Below are 14,688 nucleotides of genomic sequence, written 5' to 3' on the forward strand. Positions count from 1 at the left end.
TAGCAACACATAACAAGACAGTAGAGGTCAGCAGTTACATATACATTACATTTTGACTTGACGTCTCTGAGGAAGAGATAAGAAAGCCAGTATTTTGGAACAGTTACTTCCGGTGTCATATAGACTAAGGGAAAGTGCACATCACTGAACAAACACAATTAGCATATGATGGGAGATGGACAATTGCATGATAAGAGCGGACAAATCAATGTAACTTCGCTGATTTCAGTAGACCTATCGATGATTGTGCAGGAGCGTAGCCCTCATCCAAAAACTGTATCAATTGTACTTGAAACCTCTTGAACTTTGAAGGGTCCACGATTGAACTTGCCCTTGCATTTGCTCGAAATAAAGCTGATTGAACCGAAGATTTTGTTTGGTTGATTCCATGGTCCTTATATGGAGGGCGAGGACCTGGTGTCGATTGCCTATATCAAGTAGTCTGCCTCGAGGGAGAGAAGTCTTCCTTTTACCCCAACAGAAAGGGTGTGTGTCGACTTCTTATATCTGGTAGTCCGCCTCGAGGGAGAGAAGTCTTCCTTTTACCCCAACAATTGGTCTTGCAAGCAGGGTACAGACCCTCCGATCTGGATGATGTGACAGCTAGCAATGGCTGTGAGTATGTTTGTTGTACCACCTGTAGCTGTAGTATTGACGGGAAAGGAGGTAAGCTGTATAAGAACTAGAAGGGGGTAATCAGCAGAACAAAGTTATAGCGAACCACGGAAGGACGAAAACCAAGATAGGGGATAGGTGTATTGCCTGAACAAGAAGGAATACAACCTAATGCAGGGTGAGAACCCAGCATGTTTAGGACAAACTGGCTATTGGGATAAAATGAATACCAAGGGGGGTCTCTGAGATATGGACTAAAGGGTCCAGGGTATGAATGCTAGCAGGAAAGATTAAAAATTGCGGAGGAGCTAGATTAGGGAGGCATGCATTATTATTAGTCCAGCCGGACGTTAGAGGGATCCAAGCACATGAAAACAGTAGATGGAATCTTGTAGAGGGATAAACGTACCCAGACGAAAAATGGCATGTGTTATGTTGCTGAAAAAAACATAGGATAAGCTGCATTAAATGAAAATTTGTTGTGAATGTCTGCCTTTAAGTGAAAGTGTTCGCGTGGAAGCGTTCCTGACAGTTGAATAAGTTGCTGGAAAAAACAGTGTATAAACTGTATTGATATTCACAAAGGACGTCTTGTTTTTATTAGAAGTTAAAGATGCAACCTTGAAGCTAGACTGCTAAAAGTAAAACAAATTAAACGTCTAATTGGGAAAAAGGTGTTTGCGATTGTCTTATAAAGTTTATATTAACAGATTCACGGAGACACAAGCCCTCTGTGTAAAATGTTTGTGAGATACAAAAGCTAATTTTAAGAAAGAAGATTTAAATGGAAAAATACGTAACTTAATGGATACTAGTTGATATTGCCTGTGAATAAGATATTGGTTTCATTGCAAGGTAATTAACCAATGAAAGCCGAACTTTCATAATGGCCACAGTGAAATTTTGACTTTGTTTCAAAGTGTGAAAATTGGATAAGAGATAAAAGACACTCTATGTTGATAATGATTTTAAATTACGAGAAATGTTCACTTCAGTAAAGAAGATTTAAATTTCAGGTTTGAAAATCTTTTTGAAAATGGACGGAGCTTACAGATGAAAAGTCCCGATTGGACTAAACAAGCAGGAGAGGGTTTTGGAGATAACGAGGGGAAAAGATCTAAGTTGTGCGCACTCAGCAAAGGAAGGAAAAAAACTGGGAATTAGAAAATATTTTGCGGAGAGGACATTTAAAAAAAAAGATGGAACCTGCATGGAAGTTTTAGCTTTTGTGCCGAATTTGCTCAGTAAATAAAATAGCTATTAAAATCGTGTGATAATAGTTTTAAATCAATTTGAACGTTTAAAAAGCACTGTCTTATGTAATGTCACTTTTTTAAAAAGCCTGTATGAATACAAGATTCTCACATTTGAAAAAAAAATCTTTGGCAAGTATTTGAATTGGAAGCTTAGAAGCAATTGGAGTTTAATCTAAAATGCTGTCTTTCCCGATGAGAACGTTTTATTTAAAGCCAGTAATGATAGCTTTACTAATGATTTCTGCTGTTTTAACGGATTCCTAATTTCTAAGCAAGTTTGAAGGGGCAATTCTGATATCAGCAAAGGATTAAAAAATGACACAAAGTCACGCAATGACGTCAGGCCTTCTTTCAAACCTGCAAAGGAGTTAACCCTTTCCATTGACAGCTGTTTTATACTGGACATTATTAAGTCGGGTTTCTTAATAAAAGAAGTGAAAAAGCAAGGATGGCAGACAGAACACTCACTGCACAAACAGAGGAAATGGTGGAATAGTAAGAATAAGAATAAAACAGAGCAAGCCTATGTAATAATACCCACCTGCTGCAGAGGACAGATAAAATAAATAGATACTCAAGCAAAACACATTCTAGATTTAGAAGCTAAGACAAATAAGCTGGAAAAAGAAGGGACTGGACCGATAGCGCAGTGCACAGCCGTAGCACCATCACCTATGGCAATAGAGGCACTGTAACCCTCGGTGGGTAAGTATAGTCCACGAACCCAAACTAACAATAAACCAGCTTGGGATGAGTTTGCCGATAACGAGCGCCGAGTAGAGTGACTGCCGGCACATGATAATGGCTACCTACCAGCAGCACTGATACGCACCACTACAACGGACATAGACCAGTTCAAATGATCATACAGTTGGTACCCTTCAGCCCACAGGAGAGACAAATACTATTGAATGAATTACCAACCCCTGAAGCAAATAGTAGGAATGCAGAATTCTGGCAAAAGGTGGAATAGATGCTAGATGCTCATAACCTAACCTGAGCAGACATTCACAATCTGGTGAAAGACAAAACGGGTCCGATTGCCACAAAGCGACACCAGAGGTACAAAATGGGAATGTCAGAATAGGGGAAGAGCGGATCTAGCGAAAATGCAAAGATTTGAATTTTTCAAATACGGGATGGAAGGCTGCTGGGGACCAATTAGAACAAATTGGAGTTGGATACTGATTGCGACACAAACGGCAGGCGAAATTTTGTGGGGAATACGGGAAATGAAAGTGGATTCAATACACAGACCAATCCTGGGCGAATAACCCAGACAAACATCATGCATCGTTCTTGAAAATGTTTAAAGACGGGATAGAAGAAGCATATCAAAAGATAATTAAGTTAGGATTTAAGACAGGGGATGACTACAATGAAACTTTGGAATGGGCAGAACATGCAGAACATGTAGTGGAGTTAAAGTTAGAAAAGGGGAGATGATAGCAAAAATAGTAACAATAAGGGAGGAGGCGCAGGAAGGCGAGGCTCCCAGCAGGCAAAGAAGGGAGCACTCTCTTATACTATGTGGATGATATCCTTATTGCCTTCAGTACAGAATAATAACATGTACTAGCTTTGACTACAGTGCTTGGAGCTCTACAGAGTGCTTGATTAAAAATATATCCTAGGAAGGTGCAGGTAGGAAGGAGCGAAGTAACATATCTAGGATGTATCATATCAAAATGGAAGAGACAGAAGCCCGAGGACATAAAGGAAGCAATCCTATCAATGCCCAGGCCACGAACCGTGATCGGGGTCCAGCAGGTACTAGGGCTATTCAACTAATTTTGAAATGCCAATATCAGGAAATTGTGGTTGTAAGGTTAAAACAAGCTCTCACAAGTGCTTCAGCGCTGGGATTACCCGACCAGGATAGGCCCTTTCACATCTATACCCACCACAGTAAAGATTATTACATGAGGACGGGCATAGGCCAGTGGCATTTAATGTCGGGACATGTACTCAGCATACCTTAGTAGAATTGCTTAACACAGGAAAGCTAAAACTGGTATCAGAAGCGCTAGTTTGGAAGCAATGCTCTTACGCCCCCCAACGGAACGGTAACAATAAAAGACAACTGTACCAACCCTGCAGGATGGATCATTACGCAGGGAGACCAGTATCAGTGGAGCCCGACGGGAGAAGACGAGGGAAGTAGTCAGGCTTTAGGAAGCAGACATGGATCTGTACGTAGATGGGTCTCAGCGCGAAATAAATGGGACACCATGGACGGGATGGGCAGTGGGAGATAGCAGCGGACAGGTCAGAAGGCAAGGACAGTTAGAAGGGGGCCTATCAGCTCAAGAGGCTGAATTAGTGGCTCTCACTGTGGCTGTGAGGCTGGCTAAGGGAAGAAAGCGTAAGAATCTATACAGGCATTCGTTATGCTTTTGGAGAAGTGCATGATTGTATGATAGCCTGGGGCAGACGGGTATACATGACGTTAGGAGGAGGACCAATTAAACATGAGTAGATTGTTAAAAAAATAATGGAAACCTCCTTTCCACCACAGGACTGTGCGATAATCAATGTCAAATTGCACATAGAGGTTACCTAGCACATCAACAGGGTAATGTGTGGGAAGATGGGGCAGTAAGCGGGTAGTGAAGATAGGTACACTGGCTGGGGAAGCATCAGGTCACAGCATGTACAATCGAGCCTGAGGAAGTAAACGTGCTTAAGTTTCAGGGAGAAGCCGCTTCACAGGAAAAGGAGGGGTGGTACCAGTGAGGGGCACAGAAAGGGAGCAATGGGGTATGGAGGAAAGATGGGAATTTATACCACGGGTATGTCAATAGAGGTATAACCAACATGATAAGCTCGATGTCCAGGTGCGGGTGGTGGAAGAGAATGGATAGAAATATAGAGAATCACTGTAGACAGTGCCTGACATGCGCAAAATACAACCCAGAGGGGAATGCAAGGTCAGAAATTACAGATCAAAAACCGTGGACAGGATCCTAGCAGAAGAAATAATACCCCAATGGGGAATGCCACTGCAGCTAGACACAGATCAGTGTACAGACTTCACAGGGAAGGTAATGAAGCAAATCTGTGCGTTACTGTGTGATCAGGCATAATTATCCCATATCATCCGGAATCTTCCAGATTGGTGGAACGATTAAAGTGGCCGTAGCCAAGGCAATGAGACTGCCAGAAGTTTTGGTTACAAGAAGCGAGGACGTAGGACCTTATAAAGACAGGATACGGAGGTTTGTGATGGAACTTTGTCAGCAGTTAAAAGCACAGGCTACAGATCAGCAAGTAATCAAGGACTTCGAGAACGACACTAAGGAACAGAAGGTCCAAATGGTGAGGATGGTAAGGGACACGTGCACCGACGCAGTTATAAGGGGTATTGGCAAGTGGAAACACTGGACCCAGTTAAAAAAGCATGGTCACCAGCTAACCGGTGACGACTGGGACATATTGTTTTTTTGCAGGACTCTGGTGCTCGTGGAAACAACGTGGGCTAAAGCAGCCTCATATCACTTAAAAAAGGCTGAGGGACGGCAAGGCCTATATTACATGAGCTCGAGCGACATTAGTTGTGATAAAGAATCTGGAATGCTGATGGTGACAGGCCGAGCAATAGTAGACTTAAATAACGGCCATAAAACAACGTAACCTTGGTGTCATGGTACATCAGTCATCAGTCATTGAAAGTTGGCATGCAGGTACAGCAGGCGGTGAAGAAGGCAAATGGCATGTTGGCCTTCATAGCGAGAGGATTTGAGTATAGGAGCAGGGAGGTCTTACTGCCGTTGTACAGGGTCTTGGTGAGGCCACACCTTGAATATTGTGTATAGTTTTGGTCTCCTAATCTGAGGAAGGCCATTCTTGCTGTAGAGGGAGTGCAGCGAAGGTTCACCAGACTGATTCCCGGGATGGCAGGACTGGCATATAAAGAAAGACTGGATCGACTGGGCTTATGTTCACCGGAATTTCGAAGAATGAGAGGGGATCTCATAGAAACACATAACATTCTGACGGGATTGGACAGGTTAAATGCAGGAAGAATGTTCCCGATGTTGGGGAAGTCCAGAACCAGGGGTCACAGTCTAAGGATAAGAGGTAAGCCATTTAGGACTGAAATGAGGAGAAACTTCTTGACTCAGAGAATTGTGAACCTGTTGAATTCTCTACCACAGAAGGTTGTTGAGGCCAGTTCATTAGATATATTCAAAAGGGAGTTAGATGTGGCATTTGCGACTAAAGGGATCAGGGGGGTATGGAGAGAAAGCAGAATTGGGGTACTGAAGTTGCATGTTCAGCCATGGTCATATTGAATAGTGGTGCAGGCTCGAAGGGCCGAATGGCCTACTCCTGCACATATTTTCTATGTTTCTATGTTTCTATGTAACAAGCAAACGAAACAACATTGGGGATGGGCCAGTAATACGAGACCAATAATTAGTGGGAATAAAATCAGGAGGGACAAAGATACTGCACCCTGGGTAGGGGGTGCAGATTTCACTCAATGTCTATGAATGGTGCTGGAGGGGTATCTCCCGAGATAGATCCACCAACACGGCCCCACCCACTACTTTAGCAATAATGAGCACTACCACTCGCCCTGCGCCATAAACGTGTCCAACTATAAACGCTGGGGCAAAAGATGGATTGATAAGGCAGACCAGGATAAGGTACACTTCAGCCTACGTCAACGAATAATTACTTTATTCCTAAATAGCCATCCCCAACTTCTGCGGGTCAAATACCATAAGACTGATTGGAAACCAAAGCCTGCGAGCACTTAAAGGCCCTGAATTAAAAAACCATGAAGTTTAATGTGGAAAGAGGGTTAGGAAAAAAGTGGGACTGGGGAAAAAGAGGGATACTAGAAATGGTAGGCACGGGATATGCAGCGGGATACATGGCGCGATACATGGCGGGATACGTGGTGGGCTACACGGCGAGAGATGCGACGGTAAACACTATAGATGATCGAGTTGATGCCCTAACAAGAACTTTGCAGGGATTGTTGGAGAGAAATGCAGGAGAAACTCACGTGCTGTACAATGACAATCCAGAAATGTAATTGAAGAGAACGACAATAATAAGTCTCAGCACTGATGACTGTTATAAAAATAACCAAGTTGTTTTGTGTCGAGTTCCACTAGGAATGATCACTGTGGATCTTGAGTATCACCCCCCTAATACAGGACTACGAAATTATCACTATTCCACGAGGAAATAGAGATTGATGTGTGAGCACCACGGCAACTGAAAAGAAGAAAGGAACACCTCATGCACCATTATGGATACTGACTTCTGCTTTACTCCGCTTGATGAGACAGATACACACGGGTTTATCATAACCCCTGAACTAAAGTAGGATACCATCGATGGAACAATGATGGACTTTAGCCGAGGAGGTCATGCGAAGGCCATCGGGCCGCAAGGAAAACCAATACTCGAACTGAATGAGGAACAAACTCGACTGAATTGGACACAAAGAATGAGAATTTGACAACATGGAGAATACCCCAGGTGGAGGAAAGATAAAAAAAACAGAGGATACCCCAGTCGGGGCATAATTCGAACACCAAAAATGTTGGCTAGTAAGGACTTATACACGAACTATGCTGGACTCAATGTACTGGTTGTAGTGCGAGGGAACTCATCTTGCTAGTATTATCCTGTAAAAATTAGAAACCGACGTAAGAGGCACGGCCTAGCCTGTACTATAGCTAAAACATTGAACAAAGGGACATTATACAGTTCGGCAGAAATGACTTATTTAGTATAACTTGATGGGAAAGCCAACAGGTAGGACCTGCAGCTCGGGAAGTAGCGCTACCCAAGCGAAAGAACAAACCTGGAAGCTCACCCATGAGGAATTAATTTGGAAATGGCCTATCCTGGGCATATAGACAAGCGCCATAAGGGGGGAATTGTAAGGGATATAGAGTTGTAGCAGGCAAAGAGCAGATAGATAGGTGGTCACAATACCATGCTGAAAATAGTGAACTAATCAGTATTAGGAGGGTCTGAGGAATCGGTGATGGTATGGATTCTAATTGCCTATTGTATGTAACATGTGCTTATGTATGTAAAGCACAGTTATAACGAATTAAGCCTGATGGTTAATGAAACATCCTTAACATTAGTAACACATAACAAGAAAGTAGATCATCAGTTGCAGAAACATAACATTTTGTTTAGAAGTCTCTGAGGAAGACATAAGAAAACCTATATTTTGGAACAATTACTTCAGACATGATATAGACTAAGGCAAAGTGCACATCACTGAACAAACCCAATTAACATATGATGGGCAATTGCATGTGCCACTCAGAGCCAGTCTAATCAGAGACGACCAATCAATGTAACTTCGCTGATAGCAGTAGACGTATCGATGATTTTGTAGGATGGTATCCCCCCTCCAAAACTGTATAAATTGCATTTGAAAACTTGTACTTTGAAGTGTCCACGATTGAACTTTCCCTTGCATTTGCTCGAAATAAAGCCGGTTGAACCAAAGATTTTGTTTCGTTGATCCCGTGGTCGTTATATGGAGGGCGAGGGCGAGGTGTCGATTGCCTATATCAAGTAATCCGACTCGACGAAGAGCAGTCTTCCTTTTATCCCAACAGAAAGGGCATGTGCCGTTTTCCTACATCATGTAGTCCACCTCGAGGGAGAGAAGTCTTCATTTTCCCCAACATAAAAATATACTCACTGGAATATTCACTAATTGTTAACACATTTTCTTATCATCTATCTCACCAATTCTCCTGAATCACAGATTAATAGAAGCGTACGGCAAAGAATGACATAAGAATATAAGAATATAAGAAATAGGAGCAGGGGTAGGCCATACCACTCCTCGAGCCTGTTCGGCCATTTAATACGATCGTGGCTGATCCGATCATGGATTCAGGACAACATCCATGCCAGATCTCCATAATCCCTTTATTCCCTTATCGGGCCAGAAAATGTCTATCTCTGTTTTAAATGTATTCAATGTCCCGAGATCCACAGCTCTCTGAGGCAACGATTTCGGCAGATTTACAACCCTCTGAGAGAAGAAATTCCTCCTCATCTCAGTTTTACATGGGCGGCCCCTTATTTTAAGATTATGCCGCCTAGTTCTAGTCTCCCCAGTGGTAATATCCTCTCTGCATTCACCTTATCAATCCCCCTCATAACCTTAGACGTTTCGATAAGATCACCTATCGTTCTTTTAAATTACAATGATTAGACGCACAACTGCCTCAACCTGTCCTAATAAGTCAACCCCCTCATCTCCGGAATCAACCTTCTCTGAACTGCTTCCAAATCGAGTATATTTTTTCATAAATATGGAAGCCAAAACAGTACGCATTATTCCATATGTGGACTCACCTATACCATGTATAACTGTAGCAAGACTTCCCTGCTTTTATACACCATCCGCTTTGCAATTAAGGCCAAGTTTCCAATGGCCAACCTGATCACTTGCTGTACCTTTTGTGTTTCACGCACAAGTACCTCCAGGTCCCGCTGTTCTGCAGCACTTTTGCAATTTTTCACCATGTAATAATAACTTGCTCTTTGCTTTTTTCTGCCAAAGTGCATGAACTTACACTTTACAACATTATACTCCATCTGACAAATGGTTGCCCACTCACTTAGCCTGTCTATGTCTTTTTGCAGGTTTTTTGTGTCCTCCTCACACATTGCTTTTCCTCCCATCTTTTTATCCTCAGCAAATTTGGCTCCGTTACACTCCATCTTTCCTTCCAAGTAGGTAATATAAGATTGGAACTATTTGGGGTCCCAGCTCTGACCCTGCGGCACCCCACTAGTTACTGTTTGCCAACTCGAGAATGAACCATTTATCCTGACTCTCTGTTTTGTGTAAGGTAGCCAATCTTCTATCCATGCTAATATATTACCCCCAAACACGTGAACCTTTATCTTGTGCAGTAACCGTTTATGTGGCATCTTGTCAAATGCCTTCTGAAAATATAAATACACCACATAAACTGGTTCCCCTTTATTCACCCTGTTCGTTACATCCTCAAATAATTCCAGCAAATTTGTCAAACATCACTTCCCCTTCATAAGTGGTCAAATTTTGAATGTTTCTTTTGGTGTAAAATCTGACAATGTTGTAAATAAAGAGCACAGTATGGAGATATTGACAGAGTGGTAAACGGGGCAGACACATGGGTGAAGAAATTTAATGCGGCTAACTGTAAAGTGACGCAGTTTGGGTCAAAAAACATAAACAGGGACTATCATTTAATCATAATATTTTGATGTAGTAAAAAAGGAGATGGAATTGGGCGTACCTATTCACAAATCATTAAATAAATCATGACAAGTTGCTAAGGCAGTTAAGCAAGTGTTTCGGGAATTTAGCTTTGAAAAAGATCCCAAAAGTAAAGAAGTTATGCTAAACCTTTAAACATCTTTGGTGAGGGCTCAGCGGTAGTGTTGCTTACAGTTCTAAGTACAGAACTTTATGAATTATATCAAGTAATTTGGGAATAAAGGGAAGTTTTCCAGAATGATAATTTTTTGAGGAGGTAACAAGGACCGCGCCTGCAGTATTGTGTGCAGTTTTGCTCTCCTTACTTAAGAAAGGATATACTTGCCATGTAGGCAGTGCAGCGAAGGTTCACCAGACTGATTCCTGGGATGGCAGGACTGTTGTATGAGGAGAGATTGTGTCGATTAGGCTGTATTCACTAGAGTTTAGAAGAATGAGAGGGGATCGCATTGAAACGCATACAATTCTGACTGTATTGTCTAGACTGGTCGCGGGAAGGATGTTTCCCCGGGCTGGGAAGTCTGGAACAAGGGGTCACTGTCTCAGGATACGGGGTAGGAAATTTAGGACCGAGATGGGAGAATTTTTTTCATTCAGATGGTGGTGAACTTGTGGAATTCATTACCACAGAAGGGTGTGGAGGACAAGTCACTGAAAATATTTATGAGGGAGGTAGATAGATTTCTAGAAACAAAATGCATCACGGGTATGGGGAAAAAGTGTGAATATGATGTCCACATCGAGGATCAGCCATGATCAGATTCAATGGCGCTGGAGACTCGAAGGGCCTACTGGCCGACTACTTCTCCTATTTTCTATGTTTTTATGCTTCTTTGACGGTAGTGCATTTGAGGTAGTGTATGTGGATTTTAGCAAGGCTTTTGATTAGGTCCCACGTGGAAGATTTGTCACAAATTTAAAGTCCATGGGATCCAGAGAAAATTGGCAAGTTGGATCCAAAATTGGCTCAGAGGCAGGAAGCAAAGATTAAAGGTTCATGGTTGTTTTTGTGACTGGAGGGCTGTATCCAGTGGGGTTGTGCAGGGCTCAGTACAAGGTCCCTTACTTTTTGTGTTAAATATCAATGATTTAGACTTGAATGCAGGTGGAATGATAAAGGCGTTTCCAGATGAGAGTAAAATCGGCTGCGTGGTTGATAATGCCATATAAAGCTTTAGACTGCAGGAAGATATACATGGATGGTACCTTTGGGCAGAACAGTGGCAAATGGATTCCAATCCGGAAAAGTGTCAGGTAATGCATTTAGGGAGGTCTAACAAGACAAGGGAATACACATTAAATGGTAGGACACTAGAAAGTGTAGAGAAACAAACGGAACTTGTAGTATAGGTTCACAGATTCCTGAAGGTAGCAGGTCAGGTATATAAGGTGGTTAAGAAGGCATACAGGATAACTGTCTATATTAGCCGAGGCATAGCATACGAGAGCAGGGGTTATGCTTCAGTTGTATCAAACACTATTCAGGCCAACGCTAGACTAATGCATGCAGTTCTGTTCACCACAGGAAAGATGCGATTCCAGTGGAGAAGGTACAGAGGAACTTTCCAACGATATTGCCTAGAATGGAACATTTTAACCATGAGGAAAGATTGGATAGGTTGGGTTTGTTTTATTTCGAACAGAGGAGGCTGAAGGCTGTCCTTATTGTGTAGAATTTTAAAGTGCCAAGCTGGCGTATATAGTTAGGATCTATTTCTCTTATCAGAGGAGTAATACATTTTAATAATGGGTAGGAGGTTTATATGGGATTTGAGGGGCAATTTCTTAATCCAGAGGGTGGAGGGGATCTGGAACTTACGATATGAAAGTTTAATAGAGGCAGTAATCCTCATCACATTTAAAAAGTGCTTGGATGTGCACTTTAAGTTGTAACCTACAGGGCTACGGACAAAGAGATAGTAAGTGGGATTAGGATGGAGAGCTCTTTGTCCGCCCAGACGGGACGATTAGCCGAAATAGCCACCTTCCATGCTGTAAATTTCTATAGTACTATGCTTCTTTGATACTAGGGATAAGGGACCTCAATTGCAGAAGTTGGAATTGCTCTCCTTACAACTGAACATGCTAAAGTGAGAGAAAATTGAGGTATTCGCAATATTTTTGCGTTTTGATGGATCAAGTAGCAATGATTGTTAATTCTAATTATCAACACTAATAATAGTTACAAGGACGTATTCTTGAAAAGGGACTAATTTGCATGGAAATTGTTAAAAATCTCGAGTGTGCGGCTACATTGATTGAAGCAGAAAGGACAGGCCTAATGGTCTCCTTCTCTCCTGTAAAATGCTGCGATACTGTCTAATTAAGAAACATTAGTTCAAAGATATGGGAACTTAGCTGCTAACAGAAATAATTGTCTCAGAACCAACAGCAGAGCTAAACATCTATTTTCTGGAATATCTTCTAACAGTTAATATTTTTCTTCTCCACATTTTCTTTCCAAATCTCCTGAATCAAAGACGCCTACGGCACAGAAGGACATAACTCAGTCCATCAGTCTGCGCTGACCGAAAATACTTTTCCTTTCACACTCCACACATTCCTGTTCTTTCCCGCGGATTGCCGTGCATTACATAACAGACATTTAATTCAATTGACATCTTTGTGGAACCTCAAACATTATTAACTTATATTGCGAATAATCAAATACAAACCGAACCGTTTTATTAGATTTAATATTCTCTTTCCCCTGTCTTTTATGACGGAGGCAACTCACCCTGGATAACGGTTGAAGGGTGGCGATTTTCCATGTCTGAATTGCCCTTGGTAGAGCTCAGACGCTCAGTGTGTCCATGATCAGTCTGATTACAGAACGTGTAAACATGGGCCCTGATAATAACCACAGTGGACATCAAGTAATCAATCCTTTAAAATGGGACCAATAGGAAACGATTACCATCTGACACTCTCTCATTGCTTCTATCCCAACTGTAAATTTCTCACTTTTCCCCAAAACTAATAACAGTTGCCCAATGAGAATTCTGCAATTCATGTATCCGCTCTGAATGATTTCTAATCTAAAGTGTTCCATCCCAAACTGTCAATTAATTGCATCCACTGAGAGACCGCGGATCAGAAATCCGGGCTCAGTCCCAGTCTCCCGCTTACATTTGCTCGCTCAGCCACGTCACAGACCCGGAATACAGCACATTAGTTGTAACATTGTTTCTCGACTCACCAAATAGCAGTAAGAAGGCGACTGTATGCATGTTCCAATGTGGGCTATTTTGAAACATGAGAGCTGTGAGGAACTCCGATTCAGTCCCTGTCTCCACTTCGCAGAAGATCAATCATGTAACCGTTGGGACAATGAGAGCGAACACAAAGGCTGGGAGGAAGTGAGGTGGCCGCCACAACTAAAGCAAGAGCACTGAGTTTTGTACAAGCTGGACATAAATATGCATTACAACGTTGCAAGTTCCAACGTGGCAGCAGTTGCATATTAGACAATAATCACTGGATGAAGGGGCAAAACTGGACTGTGTACCCAGAACAACACCATCAAACATTTGTGCTTAGTTCTAACCTTAACTCCCATCATGGTCAGGAACTCCAGGAAGCGGGAGACTGGGACTGAGCCCGGTGATTTCTGATCCGCGGTAGCTCAGTGGATGAAATTAATTGACAGTCTGGTATGGAGCACTTTAGATTAGAAATCATTCAGAGCGGATACATGAATGTGCAGAATTCTCATTGAGTAAGGTTGGAAGTATGCAACTGTCAAAAACGCAAAAGTCATGTGCAGGTCCGCAAAATACAGCAACAAAGTGACTCAACCCAAACCCCAGAAATGCAATTATTGTTTTTCCATTTTATAAATCCACATTCACGTGAGTGGGCACATTTAAGGAAATGTGTTTAACTCCACATACGTTGTCGTTGCACGTTGCAGCCAATTAAAAATAAAACTGGAATGTCCAAAACTGGCAGCGTTTTTGTTACATAGAGACCTGGTTATATTGACAAATGAGCTCTATGTGCACTTCATAGAAATATAAATCGGGCTGGTTGAGAAACAGACCTTTATTTCTCTACCGTCCCTTTTCCACCGGGCGGTGTAACAATAACCCCATACATTATCATTCGCATTGCTGAAGGATGTTAATTATACTGTTCATTCTTTAGGAAAATCCGTTTGTTTCCTGATCATTTTCCTGCTTGCAGCCCATCAATTACCCCGTTTTTACACTGGGTAGGAATAGACTCGTTTAAAGCGTTTCAAATTTCCCAGAGAGAAGTTTGCATGTGGAATACTTTGCCAGCTGGTGAGGTGGGTGCTGGCTCTCTCATCGCCTTCAAGAGGAAACTGTACCGGTTCGTGACTGTGGAAAAGTTCACATCTATTTAAGGAAGGATATACTTGCATTGGAGGATGTTCAGAGAAGGTTCACTAAATTGATTCCAGAAATGACGGGCTTAACTTATGAAGATAGGTTCAGTAGTTTGGGACTATACTCATTGGAGTTCAGAAGAATGAGAGGTGATCTTATCGAAACATATAGGATAATGAGCGGGCTTGACATGGTG

This window comes from Pristiophorus japonicus, chromosome Y (assembly GCF_044704955.1).
Source record: "Pristiophorus japonicus isolate sPriJap1 chromosome Y, sPriJap1.hap1, whole genome shotgun sequence".
In the NCBI taxonomy this organism is placed as follows: Eukaryota; Metazoa; Chordata; class Chondrichthyes; family Pristiophoridae; genus Pristiophorus; species Pristiophorus japonicus.